Raw genomic sequence first — 25,036 nt, 5'->3', positions numbered from 1 at the left:
AAAAATAGAGATGCAATAATCAAAAGAATTCAGGAATTTTATACTAACTATGAAGACAAAGACCGTGCCATCCAAGAATCATCCATGGATAACTCGAGTGAGAAAGAACATGATGCCCCTGAGATCTTACAAGGCGAAGTGGAAATGGCACTGCGAGAAATGAAGAATGGAAAGATCCCAGGAGAAGACGGTAGACTTCTCCTGGGGCCTTTCCATGGTAGACTTCTTAAAGGTGGGAGAAAGCCTTGTCATCAAACAGCTGACTAAACTCTTTAATAAATGCCTAAAACAGAGAAAAATTCCAAACATTTGAACAATTCACTTCTAATATTAATTTTTAAAAAGGGCAATAAGGAAGAAATTAAAAACTACAGTCCTATAAGCCTACTCTCCACCATATATAAAGTTTTCACAAAAATTATAAATAATAGAATAAGAATAAAATCTAAACTAGAGGGAATGCAATCCTGTGAACAAGCTGGATTTAGAAAGAATTACAATACTTTGGACCATATTCACACATTAAGACAGCTCAGAAAAATCAATTGAATACAATAAACCCTTATGTCTGGCCTATATAGACTACGAAAAAGCATTTGATTCAGTTAAAACATCTGCAACACTAAAAGCACTTGAAATCCAGGGAACTGAGAAACCATATATTGAAATACTAAAACATATTTACAATAATGCAACTTTTGTAATTAAATTATATAAAAACAGTGAAAAGTTCCCAATACAAAAAGGCATCCGGCAAGGCGACACCATATCTCCCAAATTATTTGCAGCTGCACTAGATGAAGTCTTTAGAAGCTTTGACTGGGAAACAAAAGGAATAAACATAAATGGAGAAAGGCTGCATCATTAGAAATTTGCAGATGATATTGTCCTAATAGCAGATAATCTTGAAAATCCGGAAGAAAGGCTAAATCAGCTAAATGAAGCCTCCAGAATAATTGGATTAAAAATAAATAGAGAAAAAAACAAAACTAATGATGAATAAATATATTAACCATAGAACTGTCAAAGTTGAAAACCATGAAATATAACAAGTTACTTCATATGTATATTTGAGCCAATTGTTATCCTTTGAGGAGTGCCAAAGAAAAGAGATTGAACGACGAATTCACCTTGGATGGACGGCTTATGAGAAAATGAGAGATATATTCAGAAGTGATATCCCTATGAGTCTAAACAGGAAAGCTTTCGACCAGTGCATACTTCCTGTCCTAACATATGGAGGAGAAACATGAACTTTAACAGAATCCCTAAACAAAAAGCTGAGAACGACACAACATCGCTTGGAAAGAAGTATGCTAAAAATAACATTACAAATACCTGGATAAGATCTCAAACAGGTGTTATGGATATTGTAAAATACATTAAACAGGCTAAGTGGAGATGGGCTGGCCATATTGCCAGATGCAGTGACGGGAGATGGACTAGAAAAACAACACAGTGGAGACCAATGGATGGAGCAAGACAAAGCCGAAGACCGAAAAGAAGGTGGAGGGATGAACTGGAACAAATTGCAGGAGTGAGATGGATGGGAGAGGCAGAAAACCTAGTGATCTGGAAAACCATGGGGTAGACCTTCGTCCAGCAGTGGACAGAACCAAAAGGTTGAAGAAGTAGTAGATGCAGAATTCATTTAAGAAATTTTTTTTTCAGATTGCAAGAGTAAACACAAGTAATGCATTTTCTGGAACATAAAAAATCAGTTCATGTATACACACCTAATTGTTCAGTATTTTACAGACTATCCTATTCCATGAGCAGTATTACTGCAACATTGCATTGGGTGATTCCAACAGTTCTTGAGACACGACATCGTTCCGTGTTTTAATTTCCCCTTCATAAGTTACATAAATCCACGCATTCACAGCGCTGTCAACTACATGGCGCCCTTCTAAGAATTATGGATTCTTTGTAGGATGATTTAAAAGATGTAGACAATGCTTCCGATATTTTGTACGGAAGAAATTTAATACCGTATTTGCAATTGTAATACAAAACGTGGGTGTGCGTTATTTAGTAATGAATCTCAGCTGTTGTTAAGCATACATAAGAAGTGCTATCTTAATATTTTTGCATCCCAAAAGCAAATGTCAAAATGTTGATTACCAGGACAGCTTTTAGATCAGTACGTGTACGTTCCGTTTATATTTGCATAACTTCCATCCACGAAAGGTTGTAAACTTGTATGTTGGCTGTTTATTTTTCTTAGGGGGTGGTGGTCTCACGGTGGGTCGGAAAACCAAGATGCTATGTACTCGCCCAAACATACCGGCAATTTTACATTTGTTGACAATTTTAAATCTAAAATTGTTATGCGAAGCAGCATCCTGTGATAATTTTATTCTCCTATCGGTTTTTTTGTGGAATTAAAACCTAATTTTCTGGGAAGAAAAACCCTACCTTCTCCAGGTGAGATTGTCTAACTCACCTTCAGTTGAAAAGCTTTAGATGTTTCTCGTGTTTCTGTTGCAAACGTGAATTTGAACCCTCTAGGATGCGAGGAACATTTTTACATGAAACCACCTCACAAGGAGGTAACAGAAACTTCTCCCCTCATAATAAATATACACACAACTATGGCTCCCATATAGTCTATTTCCTTCGACAATTTCCAACCACATGTTGTCTTGACCGCACTAGAGGCACGTAACTCTCCAAAATTGTTCGGTAAATTCTTTATCCGATATGTAATGAATTATTAAGCGTAACTTGTAAGATTGTCTAATGCGCTTTAATCCAATAACAGGACTGCCACGTACTGAGCATTGGACTTAACTGAAATGCGAGCATGCTATGCTATCATTAGGTCTGAACTTATTCATTAAAGGTGAATAAAAGCGGTTTGGTTTGAATGACAAACAAATCCGCTGCCTTACAGGACGACCCCATCGGTTGCAATATGTGTGACATCTTTTCAAAGCATCTCTCGATCCATTTCTAAATATAACAATAGTTGGGCATGTCTTCTTGCTGGCGACATCGTCCTCCTCCACCCTAACATTCTGGTGCTTTAGTTCGCCTCGTCTATAATCCCCTGCAGAAGGTCCACCAATACATTATCTTGAACACCTGGAGAGAAAGAGAAGGGATGACAATAATCCTCTCTGTTGCGGCATTTCATTAATCATCCCGTCAAGTGACCGTGTACTTTCCACATTAGCAAATCGACATCTGCCCTTGATCTTATTTCAAACTCCTTTATTCTGCATCTTCTCGGAATTCTCCTTTTGCAGGAATAGCGGAGATTTTAAAGCATGGACATTTATTTTAGTGACAGCGTAAAAAAAAAGTTATTCTTTATTCCATTACTTGACTGGCTACGTTAGCATTATGTAATATGTTCTTATGAAATGCCTGTCATTTATGTCTGAAGAATTTTCTAAAAAAAATAATCGAAATTTGAGCATAATTATCAACTGAAATTCGTAATTGCATTTTTCCCATTCTATTATAAAGTGTTATTTAAATAACAGCAGTGACTAAAATACTTTGTGGCTATAGTACTCTATTTATTTTCGTGAAAATAATTGTATTGCGTAGTTTATGATTATGTATTTGCTCACTCGTATGATATTAATTACCTCGATGTTATCATATGCGTTTCCTATACATAATTAAATAAACGGTGAATAAACATTTATGTAAGCGTTTCAATAATGTGTTTTTAGCCAACCCGTACCAGTACACATACCGGCAGGCATTTGATGACACCTCTCGGTGCATTAAGTATTGATGATGTTGAAACTAACTCTATAAGACTACCAGTAAGCATAGGTGATGGGCTGTGTGCGTGCCTGGGTGTTTCATTTATTCCTTCAGTTATACATTTCACAAGCGTAGAAATTTCCCTTCAGTGTGTGAATGCTTTTCAGATACGAAAGCTGCGTTTTTCATATCTGCAATCTAATTGTATGTTCATTGGATTGTAGTATGATTCTAGGTGAATTTTAGCTTTGATTCTGGGCTTTGTATGAAGATACAGCTTTTCTTCTTTTGTGAGGACTAAGAGGCCTTATTTATTCACTAAAAGAATAGCGTTAAAGTATTAGAATATTTCATTACTAAATCCATTCACAGTCCAACTCTGTTTCGCCATTATATCATGTGTTTGTTCATTATTCGTATAAACATTCATTAGTACCAGGGATATGATTAAAGCCAGTTTTACATTAATTGGACACCGCTGGAATTACATAATAAGACGATCACTATTGGTCATTCAACATGAAGCTTACTCCTCTTACTCCTCTTCTATCCGTTGCACTAATTTTGAACTTTTAATGTGCGTGCATTTATGCAGATTTAATGCAAGAAAATGTTTCAAGTTCTGCTTATTTGATTGATGCAAGTATACGGAATTGCTTTATTTTTTTAGCAAAATCTAAAACTATCCATTCTCACCGGTCAGCTTACCTGTAACGTGATCGCCACTCTTAATGACTTTCACCGACTAAACAAATTCATCAAATAAATTCGACGATGAGTAAGTTTAGCGAATATTAAACGCCCGCGCGCACACAATCGTAGGCCATCAATGAAAATATCTTTACATGGGTATTATGCATAGAAACTTGTGCGTGGATATACGAGTGCTGTTGAGGCAACTTAAATGTTAGGACCGTTTCTCCACTACAATATGCGACATTGTGATGCACACTGCAGTGGAGAAGTGTCGTACAGTACAAATTATCACAACAAAGACAAGAAGCGTTGGGTTCCAATTAATTAGAATCAGCACTTTTGAAGACAACTGACGTCCATACGAGTCATCTACATCTGTTTTCTTATGCAGTTAATCTGGAAGAAAAACAGTTAGATGGAAATAACCATACAGTTGATAACACTGGTTAACTATTCCTTGTTGTGAAAAGACTGTTCCCCCTCGTGTTCTTGACATAATTGATTCGAACTCGAGACCTTTCACATATTTATGCCGCTCTGCAAAGACATAAAATGGAGTAATCCAATCTTCTGCATTAACGTCACGAATAATATAGAACAGTTTTATAAAGTATAAGATATAAAGAGGCTACGAAAAGTAAAAAAAAATAATAAGTTGAAGATTTGTATACGGTGAATATATATTATTGGGCGTATGTTTTTCAATTATGAATACGAAGTTCATGGGAGTAAACATTCTGCGAAAGACAAGCTAGGAAGGAACGCATTTTGTTCTTTGACGACGATATAATAATTCGGGATAATATCGCGTTCCTTTTCAAGAAGACCCGAAGCCTTCCGACTTCCTCGTAATTGTTTAGCATAGAAATGAATTAAATGGTTTATCTTTAGTGAAAACAAACCCATTTAGCTTCTTTTTTTAGTGTTCTTTACGGCCGATGTTGAGTAAATAAGGGTTAAAAGATAAAAGCTGCAAAACTTGGACTTTTCCCCCTTTTTTTCGCTGTAGATCACGAGTGACAGAATCCATTTTGGCGTGAAATAAACCATCCCAAATGCCGGTGAGTCTCGAAGAAGTTGACTGTTGATGGCTTTCTCCATTATTTTAGAAATGGGGGCAGGGAGGTCGATAGTTCGATGATGATAAACTTATCTCATATTTTTAGCAATCGACATCAGATAGTCAAAGACTGTTTACATAAAGTACATTTTTCGATGGTGAAAGATTTTTTTTAATTACGATAACGTAATTGATGTTCGTCCTACGATTTATTAATGACCGATTTATTAATCTGCACAAGTAAATGGGTTCACAGATTTCATTAGGAAGAAGAAAAGCAATACAGAACTATTTATTGCTTATATAACAAATACTTTTTGCTGTACTAATCTTAAAATGTACTATTTTTCCAGATGGGAAAAAAAACAGTATATTTTTAAGATTAGTACACCAAAAAGTATTAGTCTACGTGGCATTAATATCATTGACATTAATGCCACGTAGACAGTTCACAATAGAGAAGGAAAAATTGCTTTTTCTGAGTTTAGTGATTAGCAAAGTGAAGTCGCTCTGTTAATTATTTAAGTAAGTTTATTCGACAGCACTTTAAGTGTGAGGTGCTATTAAAGAGCCTGTACTTGTGGAAACTCTTGCTTAAAGCATCGCATAAAGGGAGCCATTGCCGGCTTCGGTTGCCGAGTGGGTGTTTGTAAAAGCATTGCTATGACACGAATGATTGTAATACCCTTCCTAGTTTGGGAAATTTATTAACAGGGATGGCGGTAGGGGAGAGAGAGAGAGAGAGAGAGAGCAAAGGGGAATCTATTTTCTCATCTATCCTCACAAAAACATTAATTACAAAAGGCAGAAATAATGGGATAAATCTTTATAAAGAAAATTAAAAATAAAATAGAATTACGAAATAAATGAGAAAAAGGTACCAGTTTATAAAAAATTAGGACTGCAGAACCTTTAGCACATGCGGCGTGGGGGGTTGCAAGAAGGCTAAAAAAAGAAAGAAGGAACCTGATGTGTTTTTTGGAACAGCTGACGGTTGTAGTCCTTGGGGAACACTACGCATGGAAGGTTCGTTTGGAGAGCAGAAGTTAGTTCGGTAGGTTTGTTGGACTGTGAATAGATATTGACTAACAGGAACTACTAGCCCTTCAGTTCCTATTTTTTTTTAAATAGGGAAAGTAGAGAATTATCACTGTTTCCAGAAAAATAAAGCGCGACTCACAATACAGTTCTCTAAATAAATGCTTCGTATATTTTTATTTTATTATTTATCTAGACAATTTAAATTAAGAGTTTCATAATAGTGTCTTGCACAGTGACACCATTCATTTTCATAAGAATTGAACCTAGAAAAGGTTTTGGCTCTGTTATGCTAGATATAATTATGTTCGACTCAGTTTAGTGTTTTTTCACTCATCATACAAACGAAATGATATAACAGATTTTAACGGAAAATTTAAAGAGAAATTACTATAATCATTGCGAATTGTTTTTACTAAATTCTCCCAGTTATAATGGGCGTAATCTTGTCACCTCGCTGTGAATTTAGATTTCAAATTATCTCACCAAATTGTTTGTGTTTATAACGAAATATACATCGTCAGTAAGTACTTATAACTGCTTAGATAAATATTTTAAAAATACTTTAAAGTTGAATTTTCGAGTAGTGAACGAACTTCATTGATTGGTTGCACTTATATGAAACTCTGACGATTGTATCAAACCTTATGGTGCATTTATGCAAGTCAAACGAGTCTTGATTTATGTACTCTAAACGGAGTTTCATTTTGCTTATTATGCCTCTACCGATAGTCCAATTGAAAAAAATTTTAACGGATATCCTGATGGACCATATGTCTTTGAATTTCATTTAGCGTCCTGATTGGCCGAATGGATAGCATACCCGCTTTCCGAGCAACAGGATCAAATCCCGCCATGAGCGCGGATGTTTTGTCTTTGGGTTAGAGATGAATTTTGTTGCGCGGTGTGAAATCAACGTACTGTTTATTGGAGGCCTCAATCTATCCCAATGGCTTTAACAGGCCTTTAAGGCCCACAACCTTCCAAGCATGCTTGGATTTCGTAACCGAAATACGAGGATAGAATGGTCACTCCTATGCCTGAAGGTATTCTTGGCTGTATCCCTGTATCCGCAAGCAGGCAAACCGGCCCCGTGTTCACGGGGCCGGTTTGCCTGCTTGCGGGATGAAAAACACCAGATAAACTGGCGGAAAAAACCCTACTGCCCGCGCCCAAGACCGGCTAACTTGGCTATGGCTGAGGAAGATCCTTCAGCTCCTCACGTCTCCGACGAGAATCGAACCTAGGACACTCCTTCCCCAGGCATATGGTTGCGAAGCGCAAAGCCACTAGGCTAACCGCGCGGACATTGGAGGCCTCAAGGGACTTGAAAAAGTTCTATGTTTGATCTCTAGAGAAGGATTTCTAGATTATTTAAAAATAATAAAAGTAAAGAAAACTATTAGAAAATAATTTAATTTAAACAAATAAATATTGGTCCATCCACCGCCTTGATGGTGTTCCATAACCTTGCGTGGGTGAAACATAAAAAAAGTGCGGAATTATTATTACCATTTCGAGTTTTTCCAATAGAAATGATCAGATTATAATAAGAATTGAACTACGTGGACAGCAAAACTGTCCATAGTTAAACCACAGTGAAATTAAAATTACAATAGGTTAATAAATTATAATAATTCGAAATGCCATTAATAAAGATCCTCCAAGAATCTCAGATTACGGCAGATGGAAAAATGAGAAATGCACCTAAGATGGATAAGTGGGCACACTTTATTAAAAAATATATAAATTATTTTATCCAGCTTAGCATCTATTCATTAAGTTACAAAAGTCATATTTAAATTTTGTCGTGAATTAGATAAGGTATCTAATTCGTGTCATCAGTGATGAATAAACCTTTTTGAATTTCGATATTGATTGGATTGGAGTGATTTTGCTATCAAAATTATAACCATTTAAACATTTTGATTAGCAGTTATCATTATTTATATAAATGCTATGGGCGTGAACACTGTCGGTTTTCTAATTATAAGCACAACGAACTGTTAGATAAGCGTAGCAAAAATTATCGCTCAAAGTTTTCTGTATTTAATTTACTTCATCCTGTTTTCTTACGCTATAAGCACTGACAATTTTTTTTAAATAGAAACTGCCATCCTTGTTATCTGGGATATGTTAAAAACACTTTTGATTTTCCGCAAATCATAAAAGATTATCTCGAAGAAAATGTTGTGTGTCAGAAAAGCAGTGTGCGTCTCCTCCCATTTTCTCTCATTGCTCTATAAATACTCGAATGAGAATGTTTTAATCAAGATTTTAACAGAGCGGTGGATTGGTGCAGCTGCTATGATTTCACAACGTTGCACTTAATTATGTAAAGAATCGTAAAACTGTTGGATTACTAGACACCAAAATTAATTGCAACCAATCGCATAAAAAATATAGGCATTGCGTCTGTTGCTTGTATGTTGTATACAAGCAACAGATGCAAGCTTAGCAGATAGGTTAAGCTTTTATTGACACGAAAATGAACACGATTGGGGTATCTGCTGCATCGTGAATGATAGCTGCAGATTTCATTCTGATAAAACCAATAAATTTTTACTTCTACTTATCTGTCATTACTATGTACTTTATACTGAGAAGCAGACTAAAAATATTATCAAGCTTTCAAATATTGTAGCTAATTTTGCAAAATAAAAAATCTATTATTTAATTACTCCATAAAATTACCTCAGGTTTGAAATTATGGATTAAGTTATGATTAACGAAACCAGTTATAGACATCTTATATAGCATATTAATCTATTTTTATTATAATTAAGGAAATATCAGTATAGTATACAAATACGCAACATGACATTTTTGTATACATCTACAATAGTGAGATATATGTATATATACAGCTAACGCTCAGAAATTAGGCTTAAGATGTAATATTCTATTTATTAACGATAATGAGATGGATTAAGCCGCAGAAACTAGAAAAGCATGATTAGCTTCTTTGATTAAAACACTAACCTAATTTCATTCTCCCCCCCCCCCATCAACATCCTGAACGGACTATCTGCCCAGTGATGTAATTCTAGCAACAGGTTGTCGTTGCGAATGTAGCAGCAATACAGATATCGATTTACAGATATTAGTTTATACTTTGTTTTCGATTATGAGCAATTAAATAAAAAAATTTTTCCTGTCATCTTACATACGCATTAAGAATGGTATCTATTATCTTTCTTAGTGATTTTAAGTATTGAATGTAATATAAGTATTCTGTTATTTAATATATTTATGAACCTTGATAATTAACATTGTCTCTAATTAAGACTGCGTGTAATCATTAATAAATCTGAAGCAGTACCGCACATACCGCAAAATCATTACTTTGAAAATATTTGCTTTGACTTCATTGTCACCGTTTTATTATTGATAGTCTAAAACAATATTTCTTTGTTTTATCGCTCACACACATACGGTAGGTCACAAAATCTATAACATAACAGTGCTGTTTGGGGACAAGTGGTTTAGGAGAAAGAAGGAATCTATTCACAAGTTTATTCATTGGGGAAAAACAGTATGGGGAAAGCTGTTCCAGAGAACAGAGGTAAAGAAAATGAAAGCATAAGATGGGAATTTGGTTCGATGTGTTGGATGTTGAACTCTGTATGGATGTTGATAATTGACTGATTATTTTCTTACTTGATCAGAGAAAAGAGGAGGAATTGTAGTAGCTAGCTTGTTAGAGAAACGCCCATCAAGGCACCTAAAATATTATAAAAATATTTGCTGTATAAAAGGCAGAATGCAGAAACAGCATATATGATAAAGTGACTGAAGGGAGTCTGAGAGAGAGAGAGAGGTCACCTATTATGTGTATTTCCCTCTTCTGTATACAATCATGTTAAATGTGAGAACAATATTCTCGAATTTGGATTTATAAAGTATTAGGAATTGAGAGAGATTAGTAGTGTTTTGAACGAAGAAAAAAAAGAAAATATTTACCTTTTGGGAGGCCATGGATGTGATATATTCATGACAGGATAAAGTAGATGTGAAAGTTAGCCCAAGAAAAGAAAACTGATCTTGACTGAAAATCGCATCGTTTACAAAAGTAAGGGCGGGGGGGGGGGCTAAGAAGTATCTGTCTTCTGATAATAAGATTGCATTTTAACAGTACGGAAATTCACTATCTTCCCTCGCTTGATAATGAGGAGGAGATCGATTTTTAAGACATTGTTAATGGAACATACTGAAGCTTCAATCATTCGAGTACATGGTTCCTCGCATAAAAAAAGAGAACTTGAGAGTACTGTCATCAGCAAAACTATGAATAGGATTTGAAGTCAAAGGGAAGAAGTCATTGAAGCGATGGCGTGTGTTCATACATTGGTAAAATCAGCGAGGAAGTCCGCTGTAGAATGAGAGTTGTGGAATCTATATTGGTGATCAGTTACTGTCGGTCTCCATTTGGTAAGGAAACTGGTGGTCGATGGCCTTATCCATCACTTTTTGAGAGTATTGAAGTGAGGACAAATGGAATGGGACGGCAATTTGATGAATGACGTTTTACGGACAGGCTGGGAGAGACTTGCTTCCATGCTGTTGAGTAGATATTAGATGAGTATGACAGCTCAAATAGGGAATATAAAATGGATATTAATTGTGGAGAACACGTTTTTAGCAGGTAATTTGAACATGAAATCACAATACTACTGCGGCTATTTGAGTATTTTGGGCTGATTTCCTTCTAATGTGGGTAGTTTGTGGAATAAGAGATTTGTCTATCATCGAAACAAAGATAGAGGAATATAATGATGTTGAAAGTTCTATCTACCTTCTCTCTAGGAAATGTTACTACTGTACCATCAAGATGCAACAGAGAGAGAAGAGAATGTGGGACATGGTAGGACAGAAGTTTTGGCCAACCATCAGGATGATAGAAAGAATATTGGAAACATGGTAGAGTAGAATTTTTCCTAACAACAATGCTGATATTAAGCTGATTGGACCGATTGAGCTGAATCGGGCTGGCTGTGTGATAAAGAAAGAAATTAAAAAGTTAATAAAATTCTGGAAGATATTGCTGAACAAAAAGCAGATAAAATTTCTTTATAGCTGTTTCCTTTTTTGTAAAATTATAATCGATAAATGTATTGTTTAAAGTCATCTATTACCGCTACTTGATTAATGTAATATTTGGGATCCCACTAAACTTATCCCATTTGAACATTGGAACAGCCTTGTAGAGGGACCAGAACAGGCTGTAGTATAAACTGAATGAGAAGAAACTTGAGTTTTTAACTTGAGTCATTGAATGCATGCTGAATTTTTGTCTTGGAATGCTTTGGCACATTTGTTGGAAAGTCAGCGACGGGGATTTTTGAGCGGAGTGGAGAATACAGGTACTCACTCCAGATCAATTAATTGAATAATTTCAATTATGTAAGCTAAATACAAATTCAGATTGCAAAATCAAATCATGGAAAAGAAGGTCATCCCAATGAGTACCCAATTTTACAGAAAAGAGACTTCAATTTCATCTCTGCTCAGACAGCATTAAACAAGATATTTCATTGGTCTGAGAAATAGCAGTTGCGAGTTAACAGTTTGGAATGTAAAAGCCTTCATCTGGATAGCAAAAAAATCGAAGGTAGACTAGTGTAATCTCATAACAGTGGAAGATGAAAAGGATCTAGAACCAGTAATAAAGTTCAGTGAAGTTTACTAAACAAGTAAAGTGTAAGATAATCGAAACGAAAAGGGATTCTTTCAGTATTCGCAGCAACATTTTTAATTGACAGAAACATTTAATCATTTCCTTATATTAAACAGCGACTAGTTTAATAGAAGTCCCTGTCTAAGAAAAGCTGGTGACATAATGGAAAAATGTAGGGTAACCAAGATTGATATCTGGAATGAGTAAAGGATGAGAATATGTAGGTTTTAAACAAACCTTTAGATGAAATTTGATTGAAGTATTTGAATCTGCTAAGGGATTGAATAAGAATTATAACGATATCTTTAGATTATCTCTGGAATCGTATACCATGGGGACGCCGTTTTAAACACCCGAATGGTCTATATATATTAAACTCAAGGAAATTTCATTTAGCGAGGTGTCCATTCTGGATTGAACTTCCAAAACTGTTGTAGTAGCAGATACCTTAAAAATTCAGGAGGCTCTAAATAAGTTATACAGATATTAATTCAGTATAATTGGTAGTTTGTATTCACTCTTTTTTGTATTGGGAATGGGGATCATGAGCCAGAATGATACAGAAGAATCTTAACATCCCTCCTGTGAAATTAAATTTTATTAAAACATGTTATTAACGAGTACTTTAAGTATGTAAGAATTTATTAGATAATGTGATTCGTAATTGCATGTGTTAATATTGTACTAATCGATTTAAGAGTACTTCTTTGGTTGTTTTTCAAAAGTAGGCTGCGTATTACTAACATAAGAACTAACGGCTATGAGACGCATTCTCTTCAGATGCCTGTTCCGTTTGTTTTCGTGACCTCGTGGGACTATTTTTGCTGTGTTTTTGTTCTCGGAAAGTTTAGTTACTCCTTTGTTTATTAGTGGTGTATTTCGAAAGCCTCTTCCCTTTGCTAATACCCAGTGCACCTCAAAATATTCAGTCGAAACATGCCTGCTTTCAGTATTCAGATTTGATGCAATTAATTAGACAGTGCAGTTAAATTGTTGCACGTGACGCAATTGAAACGGCTACCCCTTTCTTAAATTCCTATATTCAATTTTTATGACTCGACAGCAAACAACGCCTGCACAATATCTTATTCGACTGCTTACTTATTTGAATAATTCTAGAAATATATTTTGTTAAGCGATTCTTGGAAGAATGAAGTTATTAAAATTAATTTCCAAAACTTTAAATAAAGCCCAACAATTAAATTGACTCCCTCCCAACGTCAATGTATAAATCTAGAATCAGTGGGGGGGTAGGGGAGTAGGAACGTTAAAGTAGTTCTGCTTTTGCACTAAGCTATCAAAAAGATTTAGCAACCAGCTTGAACTAGCTGAAGACATTCCCCCTGTTTGGAATTTCTGGGACGAGTTGGCTGGATGCCCGTTGGTTGAGAGATAGTGACAGGATGCTGTCGTGCAAAGATAATAATACAGCCCTTCAGATGAACAGCAGACATAGGATAAGGGAATACTGTTGACAGCGTGAACATTTGCTATACACTTTGCAATCTACGAAGAATTAAAGAGAAACTAAATGGAACAAATCGACTCCCGCAGATTTCTCAAACTAAAATATCTTTAATTATCATAAAACACGATTCAGCTATTTAGTAATAGCCTTTGGGTATTTTTGATGGTATCATTATTAAAAATTAAGTTCAAGGATGTCACACTTGGCGATAAGACATCTCCACCCATGTTGCTCTAAAGCATTCGAATATTGCGGTTTTCAGAGTTGTGAAATTTCTGAAATGATGTACTACTGTATCCACATATTTTATTGTAATATTTGTCGTGATAAATAATACTATCCTACATATTTTATATAATATATCATTTTGATTAACCTTGCATTAGACCATATAAGAAAGTAACCAGCCGTTCATAATCCCTTCCCTTTCATAGGATAAGGGTGGACATTCCCTGATAGTTTACTCTGTCTGATAATAGCATGCATTCAAAGATCGCTTTATTATTATTTTTTGGGGGGGGCGGAGGGAGATGGGAGAGTTAATGAAAGTTAAAAATCTTGCTATCGCCGACTAATAGTTTTGCTTGAGAAAGGCCCATAAGATTCCTCTCATTATATATGAGATGAGAACTCGGGCTTGTTTCTCATTGAAGTGGACCATTGCAAACAACCCTTGAGGGATCTCTTAAACAATACATGTGAAAAGGCCATCGCACTGTAACTCTTACCACTCTCCTTTAAAACAAAGTAAATATTGCACTGGATTAAAGATAACATGCTATTGAAGAACCACTGTTCGCAAAGAAAGAAAGAAGTAAATATTTCACAGCAATTTGAGTAAACGCTTCAAACCTTTTAAGTTCTTTCCGCTGAAAGAATTGACTCTTTTTTTTTTTGTTTGGTGGCGCTTATATTGGGAACCAATGTGATAAATTTCTCTGAGTACAACTTGTAGAAATACAAGAAATAATTACCTAGGAAGGAGGGAGATTATCCGAGATGAAAACGTTTGTGCTGTTACACGTGTACTTTTTTTTCTTATTAATTTGTCATGTAATTAATGAACGAATCGGAAAAAAATATGACTAAATCATAGATTATAATTAAAAGAAACGCGTATTAACCACAGTTATTTAATTGGAAATATTTCATCCTAAGTATCTTAGGACATCATCAGTACAGTAGTTTAAACAATAATAGGAATAACATACAGTTAGGGCGCATGATTACAATAGAATCTCATTAAACGTGCGTAACGTGTTACAGAAGTAAAAAAAAAATTAATTAAAAAAACTAATAATAATTATTTAACATAATTTTGTATGACAATTTCCCATACTTTAGGAATAGTAAGAACGTCTTTGCGGTTTAGGTTTGGTCTGTGTAGTAAGGCTTCAGAACTTTCTTTGTATAAACGTTCATGTTTAAATAAAGATCTATGTAAAAGTTTAGCCTTTTCCCAATGGATCCTATGGTTTGGATTTTCAATTCCGTGTTGAGAGAGGCCAGATTTCTGCGGTTTAAGAAGACGAATGTGGTCTTGATGTTCCGATATGCGTTTCTGAACAGACCTACCTGTCTGTCCAAAGTAAGACAATTAGCATGAGCATGGAATCTCATAAATGCCAGGCAACATCAAAGGTGAGAGTTTGTCCTTAGGAGAAGGTGACATGTTATAAATTTGGTTGATAGGTTTGTAAGTAGTGGCAAAATTGTATTTCTTCATAATTTTAGAAAGACGTTCTGAGATGCCTTTAACGTAAGGTATGGGAATCCTATGGACTTCTTCCTGTCTGGTTTGATGTGTGGAGAAGTGACTACTAATAATTTTGTTTGAGTTGTTTTAGGATTTATATCCATTTAGGATGGCTGTATTTTTGATTACTTCTAATTCCTGGTTTAAAGATTCTTCAGAGGAGCAGAATTTGTGTGCTCTGGAAACGTGATTGAATAATGCCAGATTTCTTAGATGGATTGCAGAAGAATTGTGAATGTAGCGACCTGAGAATGTAGGCTTGCGAAAGACAGACGTGGCGATGGAACCGTCTTCTTTTCTTTGGATGAGTAAATCTAAAAAGCATTTACACAGGAAATACAATTTTGCCACTACTTACAAACCTATCAACCAAATTTACAACTTGTTACCTTCTCCTAAGGACAAACTCTCACCTTTGATGTTGCCTGGCGTTTATGAGATTCCATGCTCATGCAAATTGTCTTACTTTGGACAGACAGGTAGGTCTGTTCAGAAACGCATCTCGGAACATCAAGACCACATTCGTCTTTTTAAACCGCAGAAATCTGGCCTCTCTCAATACGGAATTGAAAATCCAAGCCATAGGATCCATTGGGAAAAGTCTACACTTTTACATGGATCTTTATGTAAACATGATCGTTTATACAAAGAAAGTTCTGAAGCCCTACTACACTGACTAAATTTAAACCTCAACGACGTTCTTACTATTCCTAAAGTATGGGAAATTGTCATACAAAATTATGTTAAATAATTATTATTAGTTTTTTTAATTAATTTTTTTTTACTTCTGTAACACGTTACGCACGTTTAATGAGATTCTATTGTAATCATGCGCCCTAACTGTGTGTTATTCCTATTATTGTTTTAAACTACTGTACTGATGATGTCCTAAGATACTTAGGATGAAATATTTACAATTAAATAATTTTCACTGTGGTTAATACGTGTGTTTCTTTTAATTATGATCTCACCACAGGTTTCGTTATTTAAAAATAAAATAATAATAAAAAAAATCATAGATTTAGAAACAGGTTGAAGTTTTTCTTGAAAGCATTAATACATGCAAAATAGTTCATGTAAGAAATATTTAATGTGATGGATAAACAGCATTAATATATATGCATATTCGACATTAATTGCAAGCTTTGTTCTTGACGTACCTTTGGCGATGTATTGTTCAAGGGGATCACCTTACTGAAGATGTTCAACGTGTACTCTATAACCGCATGAAACATGGTAGTGTTTATATATGCTTGCAACTTACTTGCTATGTTAAAAACCCTAACGTTTGCATGAAAACTAATCAGTACGCATATTAGTGTAGTTTGGTAACTCTTCAGAATATTTCATTAAGTCATTCTTCATACTGCGGAGCATATAACTTGTTTTCAGTCTGTAAAATGTTTCTTTGTAACATTAGTTCCATACAACAGCAATAACAATGGTTAACAAATAAATTTGAAAACAATTGATGCTAGATAACTGGTTACCCAAGACAAGAATGTCCACCTTAGTCCACGAATGATATTAATGTGGTTGCCAATGTTTTGCCGGTGCTATTAAAACACTTGCCTTTTATTTCTAACGCATGTTTCTCAGGAAAAGGAATAGTTCGGATCTGAAACACTTATATTATTTAAGAAGTTATAGTTTTATCGAAATATTTTAAGTAAATTGGGAACGTGTCTTGGATTGTTTTTCCTACTTCATTTCGGATAATAAAATAAACTTCAGAATATGAAACTTCTATTTAATCCCTAAAATAAAAATATTATGAATAAAAATATACCACGGAAAGGTTTCGAAAAACTAATGGTAAATGTTAAAATTTTTCCTGTCCCTAAGGACAGGAAAAATTTTAACATTTACCATTAGTTTTTCGAAAATATACAGCCCGATACATTTTTGACACGATATTAAAAAAGTAAAGTGCTATGCAGTCATATCATCTTTTACTCTGCCACATCGTGACCTACATTATATTTAAGTACTTAGATCATCGCATGCTGGTAGCAAGTGTGAAATTTATTATGTTATCTCTGCTTCTTTGTAACTTGCCAGTGTCGGAAACTCTTGAATTTTAAACGAAGTGAAAGCATTTTAACATTGACAAGTCTGCAGTAAAACAAAAACATCTTAGACATAATATTTTAAGAAAATAATTTAAAAATAGTTTAGTGCCATGGGCAAACGTCTTATGAACTCAAGGAGGATCTCAAGTAAAGGCTTAAGAGTTTTTAAGTGAAAAGGGTGTTTTGATTTTCATGAAGAAAGTAAATGACATATAGCGTTAAGAAACCATATTTTAAATAATTGATCCTCTTTTGCATATTGGAAAGTGTATCTATCAATAGTGCGTGTTGTTTTACATTGACGTCATTTTCTATCCCAATAGTTGCTAAGCTCAGAATCTTCTTTACTCGGTGAAAAAAAAATTGAATTTGGTCAAGGCTGTAAAGCTTTCAAACACGCTAGATTTATTCATCAACCACTTACGTTCTATTTCTGCGCCATCAAGTGCATGCGTTTCGCAGTAAAATATATTCCTTTGCTAATGTACATTATTTCGTACTTAGCTATAAACGACAAATCCTTCAGAATCAAATAATATTTATTTTCGCTGTGACATGAAACATTACTTAAGTTACCTGAAAGCTTCGTAAATAATTTCTTCATAAAATTGTTACAGAGAAAAATGATTGAATTAAGAATAACCTTATTGTAATGTATTTTTAGCTAAGCTTTCCTGCATGAAAGTGTGGATCGTACTGTCGATATCTACATCACGGATCACCAATAAAAAAAAAATAAAAGCAAGAATCATAGAGAGAAAAACAAATCTTCTCTCCTAGGATATGTAAATGTATGAAAACTGCCATACGATTTGGAATTACTTCTTTAACTTATAGATAGCATGACGTTCCTTATCAGAAATACGTGTGTAAATGTTAGCAACTGTGATGTAACCTGCAGTGAATATTATTTAGATGGTTGGAAAACTTCGCATATAGTAAAGCTTGAGTTTGCCTAACGGTGAAAGAGATTATCACGGTCTGCTCTTTCCAATCATAATAGATTCGCTTCGCTTCTCTGCGAAATTTAACACTGTACCACGTGTCTGGGTTAGCAAAGATGCATCCTCACGGGCAAACTAATCTCGAAACGCAGTGCTAACGCGAACGTACTTTGCATCTTTTAAATATAGAAATAGGATATCGAATCGAGGAATAAAAAAAGACTTCCGTTAATCTTCTTTTCCTTTCTAAGGAAAGTAGAGTGGATACTCCGAATAGCATTGGAATATTAACAGCACATCGGTAATATTTAATGGTGTATTTTCATAACATTCAATCTATAATATATTTCACTATCTACTATTTATCCTGAACGCAAAAGCGAAAAATTAAATAATAGTAGTATCGCGGTTCTATACACGAAACGTTTACAACACTCCGCATGTGAGTTGCCTTGATATTACCACTAAAATCGTAACTTCGGGGAGTAGTACATTTGGCATTTATTTATTGGACATTAAATAAGAAATAAACAATTCCTTGAGGTAAAAAAAAAAAGAGTTTGAAAAATTAGGTGACTGGAGATCATCCAGAATTATAAAAAGCGTAATTACAATATGTCGGATCAACACATTGTATAAATCGCAGTCAGTAAAACATTGACGCAAGTGTTGTAATCAGTGCAGTCTGAAGAATTTGAAAATTTTCAATTCATTATTGATACTTGTTCATTGCACAACATCCTGGTTACGACCGACCTGGATCGTAAACCAGGAGGTCGTAACTTTTATATGGGCATACAGCTCTGGTCCCAACTAAACAAATGTCAACTCCATAGTTGGTTGACAAAAAACAACACTGGATGTCAACTGATTAGAGAAAACGTTCAATAATCTACAAGAATGTCAATTTCCTTAAATTCGTTAAAACATCACATGTTTTAACGTCTTGCAATAGACAAAATACATGATAATTGAGTTCATTGTTTTATATATTAATTCCTAGTTTGCAACAACAAAAACCTAGAATTCTTTCGATCTATACTTGGTAGTAAGACCACATTCTATGCAGACTGCCTTTTTTTTTCTTCTCTAATTCTATGAAATAGAAGCACCACTTATCGCGCCACACTTAATGTTACGATAGAATCTCAAACAGCTAGGCTGAGGCTTAGGAATAAGCATCGTGACTCCTATAGCCTCGGCGCAGGAGTATTAGCAGTTACTCCTACACTTATATTGAATTTACATCAGTAATCAGTATACTACTCTAGTTCTCAACATTATATAATGCTAGGGCGCGACGCACAAACTATTACGCCATGTTTGAAGTCCGTGATTCTTATCTTTGCAAAGTTAACTATGAATTATTTTGCAGTACACTCTGCGCACGTGTTTTCTGGGCGCATGCATACCAGAAGTAGACGGGGTGTTGTGATTTTATTTTACGATAGGAAAGATTAAAAATCGAATTTTTCCTTTCTTCTAGGCAAATAATTTAATTTTGATTCAAGACAATCGCCACTTGGGGGTCTGAATGTGTAAGACATTGTGCTAATCACGATGCTTCCTGCCAAATACGTGTACCTCTGACTGCATGCCAACAGTCTGGGCTATTTTCGCACTAACAAAATATATTATGCTCCCGATGCTACAGCTGCAACCCAACAAACAATCTAAAAGAACACATGCACAACTTACTGTTAGGATAATGCTTTGTGATCCTTCTTAGGGTCAATCCAAGTACAGCTGCGGCTTGTCTACCTCTACGCAGTCTTTGCAACACGCTGAACACTCGTATAAACCATTTGTCATCTTGCGAATTAAATGCACACGATCATCACACGACGAATAATATCCACAGAAGAGATGACTACTCGATTACGCCTAAAACTGAAAACACCTAGAAAAAAAAAAACACTTTTTTTTTCCCCTACAGATTTGGCATAGTATCACATCACGCGCAACCCTGAGCTCGAGCTAAGTGACGGCTGGCTCGTGGTAGATTCCCCACTGTTGCACGCTCCACATGCTTGCTTACGACGCTCTCTGTTGTGGCTTAACACCAAATAGATGCTTTCGTTATGTTTTATCGCTGCGCCGTCTGGTGGTAATTTTCAAAACACCTGGTAGACGAGAACACCTGAAACGTGAAGCTCACGTGGTAACAAGTAATGAATGATGGTGTGGGGCTTACTTTTAATTTTTTTTTTCCCCGTCTCTCTTTAATAGAGTCGACGGGCATTTGTAAATACAGCTGCGGAATAAAATCCAGTTTGAGTATCACAAAGTAATGTCTACAGTAACAACTATACTCCAATCTATAAGTAGTAAGTGACTATTATTGGTAACAGACGTCATGAGAGGTTACATAGTGACCCATATTCTAGTGTATATGGCTGCTAAAAAAAGGAAATTAGCATGCATTCTTCAGTCATTTTGTGTTTGAAGATCTTTATATCATTCATTATCACTGATTTTCATTGATAAATTCAAATAGAATCTGGTAACAGAAAAGCATCCACAAATACAAACCAATCGGCAGCAGTCTTGCATGACTTAGCATGTTCAGTATTCTGTTTGTGTCAGGTGACATTCTTCATTGTTGAGTATAAGAAACTGATCCCGCAGAGTACTAGAATGAAACTCAGAATCGAAATAAACATTTCAGAGTTTAGTTTTTGTATTATATGGAATACAATCCTTGTCCATTCGCGGTACTAAAATGTGCTATAGGATTTCAGTGCTTCATGATCGGAAATGGCATATAGACAGGCGTTTAAAAATTATGTATACACACTTTAATAATTTTTATAATAATAATTTTGTATTTTAAAGATAAAACACATCTAAACAATGGGTAGATCGTATAGGGTGTGCTTTTAAATATATTCCAAGGTCTCCAGACTTCAGGCCTCGGAACATTTTTGTATAGGGATATTTGAAAAATTAAATTCACAGTTGCAAATCGCAAGAATGTGGTGATGGTCAGTGCAACAAGAAACACAAAAGATTTCACCTGACTTGTTTCTTAGTTTGCAGAGCTGTTGAAGAGAGAGAAAGAGATCATAAATGTATTTGTATTGAAGGTGGACACTTTGAGCTTCTGCACTAAGTTTATTGTAACAAATTATATGGAATACAGATAAAATATACAGTCTGATATGTGTAACAAAATATTTATTTAACAATATTTATTGAAGAATAACTATAATAGATACAGTATATAACTGCAAACATGAACGTAAACTGCCAATACGTTCATATTATTTTTTTTGTCTTAGGCGATGTAATCGATTTATATATACACACACTACGATTTTGATGTCATCCATTATAGATGATTGTTTTATATGCACTGTCTGTAACAGCAGCCAGTAATCGAGTGACACGCCCAGTGAAAGTCACCTACCTGTGTGAGGCAATGATCATAATCATAGCAGTGAATGTAAGCTCGTACTCGTATAATTGACTTTTATATGATAACGATGATAGCATCATTGCTTTCATAGTTGTTTTTACTGAATCAATAATATGATGGTGTTCATTCTTATATATCCAGTATTCTACGATCAGACATCATCTTGTCGAAATACCACATTCACTTGCAAGATTAGAATGATTTTCTTCCTTAGCAGATTGTTCGTTCATTTTTCCATCTTCGCTATGTGTTTCATTAGGACTAGGGTTAATTGGAATTACTGCTGAAGTATGAAGTCTGTGTTTATGTATTATGGCTTTCACGACTAACATGTGTGTAGACAAATAAAGAGAATTTATTAAAAAGCCAGTGTTTATGCCTTTTAATTATGTGTGTTCCTCTGGTCAGTGTGCCTGTTTTCGGGAAAAAAAACACCATTCAAAACGTTATTGGCATCCTTGATGGGATTTGAATCCTAATCTTTCCGGTAGAAAAGCAAATATCTCGGAGCCTTAGCAACTGCATCATCGAGGCTCATCCCAGTGGCCTGTGTAACCCGAAACAAACTTTATTTTCCCTCTAATGATTTTAATTAGTGAAGTTCAAAGAAAAATTATACATCAGAGTTGCAAAAAAAATCTTAATTACGAAAAAAATTCTTTTTTCTTTTATTATACGTGTAATATACTGACGAGAAAACTCTCTCATAGGCTGTAAAATAATTGACATCAAAAGACAATAGTTTGGGTTGAAAGAATGCTCAAATACAGAATCTAAGAATCAAATCATTGAGAATCACCAGCACCTATGGGTATTTACGCTGAATACGTTACAAATTACTGTTATACACAGTCTTTTATAAGATACTTCCTCCTCTCCTCTTCCTTGTTAGCAGAGAAGCAATCTATATGTGTTAAACATTGCAGGCCGCCTTCATACTAAAATTCACATCGGCTTTTCGCTTCAAAAAGAGACATCAGTTATATTTTCCTCTTCGTTTGTATCTTGAGAAAGCTCTTCGAGTAGGGGGGTTATCGCTTTGTTCGCAGTAAGTCGGTTGTGGTATTCTGGTTTCTTGAATGTAGAAGCAAACTTCGTAGAGTTTGCTTCTAATTGGGATAACAACTATACCATAACCCGCTGTATCTAATAACTTTAGGTGCTTCCATTGTTGTTGTTTTATAGAAGACGTCTGATAGGAAATTGTGCGGCATATATTAAAAGGGACATTGTGAAAATAATACTTCCATTGTGATAGCCCCCCCACACACAAAAGAGAGATAATAAAAGTTGTTCCATGGATTGCTGCTCAATAATAATATTTCTCCCTTTCAGTATCTTTCTCCACTGCGTAACAAGTTTTTCGAAGCTGTCGTAGTAAAGTTCTTCAGATTGTCTTCTGAACCATTTTCTTCCCTCTGTGTCTTGACCTGTTCGTCATTTTCAAAGTGGTTACCCTTGATGTGTCTTCAGTTTAGAAAATAACCAGAAGGCAGATAATTAAGTTCGAGCTATAGGAAGATGTTCCACAACTTCAAATTCGATATCTTCTTCGACAGCCGTTTAACTCAGTGAACACACTCATGTTTAGGCTTCTTATTTTATGTTGCAACAAGCGATGGTTGTTTCTTGGCATGAACACGATCAGTTCGTTATTTCATAGCTTTCACAATTTATTCATTATCACTTTCTTGTTCTTCGTGCCCATTGACGTGCAGTCGCAGTTGCTTCACAGTTAAAACCTTGTAATTGGAGTGGAATTTGATCACTCACATTTTTGTGTCTCAAAAGTTCGATTACTACACACCGATACGCTTCTGCAAACTTATAAAAGATCCATTTGTTCGTGATAACACGAGATATCATTGTCTGCTAAACCGTTGATGAAGGAACAAAACTAGACATTTTATAAAATGCACACTCCAAGGTACTGTGCGTACTCAAGGCACTACTTTTAAAATGTCCTTCGTAGGTATGCAGATGGACTGCATATTTAGAGTGAGGCTGGATGCAAGGACATCAGGAGGTATTTATCCATCTGTGATACATATGAGTGGAAATGTGTACACCTAGGGGTTTCCGGTAGAAATGTGACAAAAGTTTACTTTTGTCACTGAATATATAAATTCACTTTCCGGTTATGGCATAATTCCTTAAAGATGCTCATATAAATGTTATTTGCATCTGGAAAAATCAGAGTTCTTATGGAAATACCCTAACTAACCCAACTTTTTTAACGTTTATAACTAATTACTGACGAATATACCAGACAACATATTTAATCTGCCCACTCAGAATCGTTTCAATAATCTTTAAAGAATTGTTCGGGAACTTCCAAAGTTGTTCGAATAAGGACTCTCCATCAAAACGTCCTTTCTTTCGAAAATAATCCTCAATTGGGGAAGATGTAAATAAGACACGAGTCAGTAACAAAATTCTTAAATTGGTTGAGCAATCGCTCCCCCTCCCCCCACACACACACCTCAGAGTCAATGCGCAACTCTTCCGAAGTGAGAATATTGAGCCTGCATTTGCTGAAAGAACTGTTTTCACTCTACCATCCTAAGTTCGTGAATGATAAAGAGATAGACGGGCTTGGGAAATTTTTCTTCAGAGATGAATACTGCTGCTGTCATTTCAAAAATATTTCTTTTTGAAATAACTTTTTTTTTTTTTTTACAACAGATTAGCTGTAAAAGAATTAGGCTCAGAACACTGAGACCGTAATTTCTCACTGGCTCATTAACTCCAAATGCTTTAGAAATGGGCGATTCGCAACTTCATACGATATATTCTAATTTCATCATGGTGCGTATCCTTATTTTGCTGCACATAGCCCATGCCTTTCAATTCATAACAGTACCCTATTGGGGGGAGGGCTTCAAACAGGATATCAGCAAGCATGATCACTACACTGGTTGGTCTCCATCTGCGCATGTTTGTCAATTTCAAAATTGTGTACCTAATCTCGCGAATTCATTCACTTGTCAGCCTTTGGTATCGTAATCTCATCCAACGTTTTTTAATGAAACGTTGGTTGGTTATTTATTTCATACAAGGCAACTAAGGACATGGACTGGACTGGTTTTCCCTTTCAGTCGTTTCCGACCGTAGATGACTTTGTAGGCTTTGCCCACAAAGTATTCCTAGTGAGATTTTTACAGGGTAGTTCACCATTGCTCCC

The 25,036-nt window shown here is 35.2% G+C and overlaps 1 protein-coding gene and 1 long non-coding RNA gene across 3 annotated transcripts in view; one reads left to right on the top strand and one right to left on the bottom strand.

Moving 5' to 3' along the window:
- The window catches only part of LOC150098919 (glutamate-gated chloride channel-like), a 345,862-nt gene extending 325,410 nt beyond the window's left edge, over positions 1-20,452 (bottom strand). For both annotated transcript variants that reach the window (XM_090405610.1, XM_090405611.1), the window contains exon 1: positions 20,133-20,452. The gene's annotated coding sequence lies outside the window, so the exon portion shown is untranslated. The remainder of the gene's footprint in view (positions 1-20,132) is intronic.
- LOC150098918 (uncharacterized) overlaps positions 1-25,036 on the top strand; it is a 359,215-nt gene that overhangs the window by 319,377 nt on the left and 14,802 nt on the right. The gene's annotated exons all lie outside the window — the stretch shown is intronic.

The sequence above is a fragment of the Typopeltis vanoorti genome, chromosome 15 (assembly GCF_054136105.1).
Source record: "Typopeltis vanoorti isolate ZY-2024b chromosome 15, IOZ_Tvanoo_1.0, whole genome shotgun sequence".
Lineage (NCBI taxonomy): Eukaryota > Metazoa > Arthropoda > Arachnida > Uropygi > Thelyphonidae > Typopeltis > Typopeltis vanoorti.
Note: the sequence above shows the minus strand (reverse complement) of the source record. Positions and strands in the feature narration are given on the sequence as shown.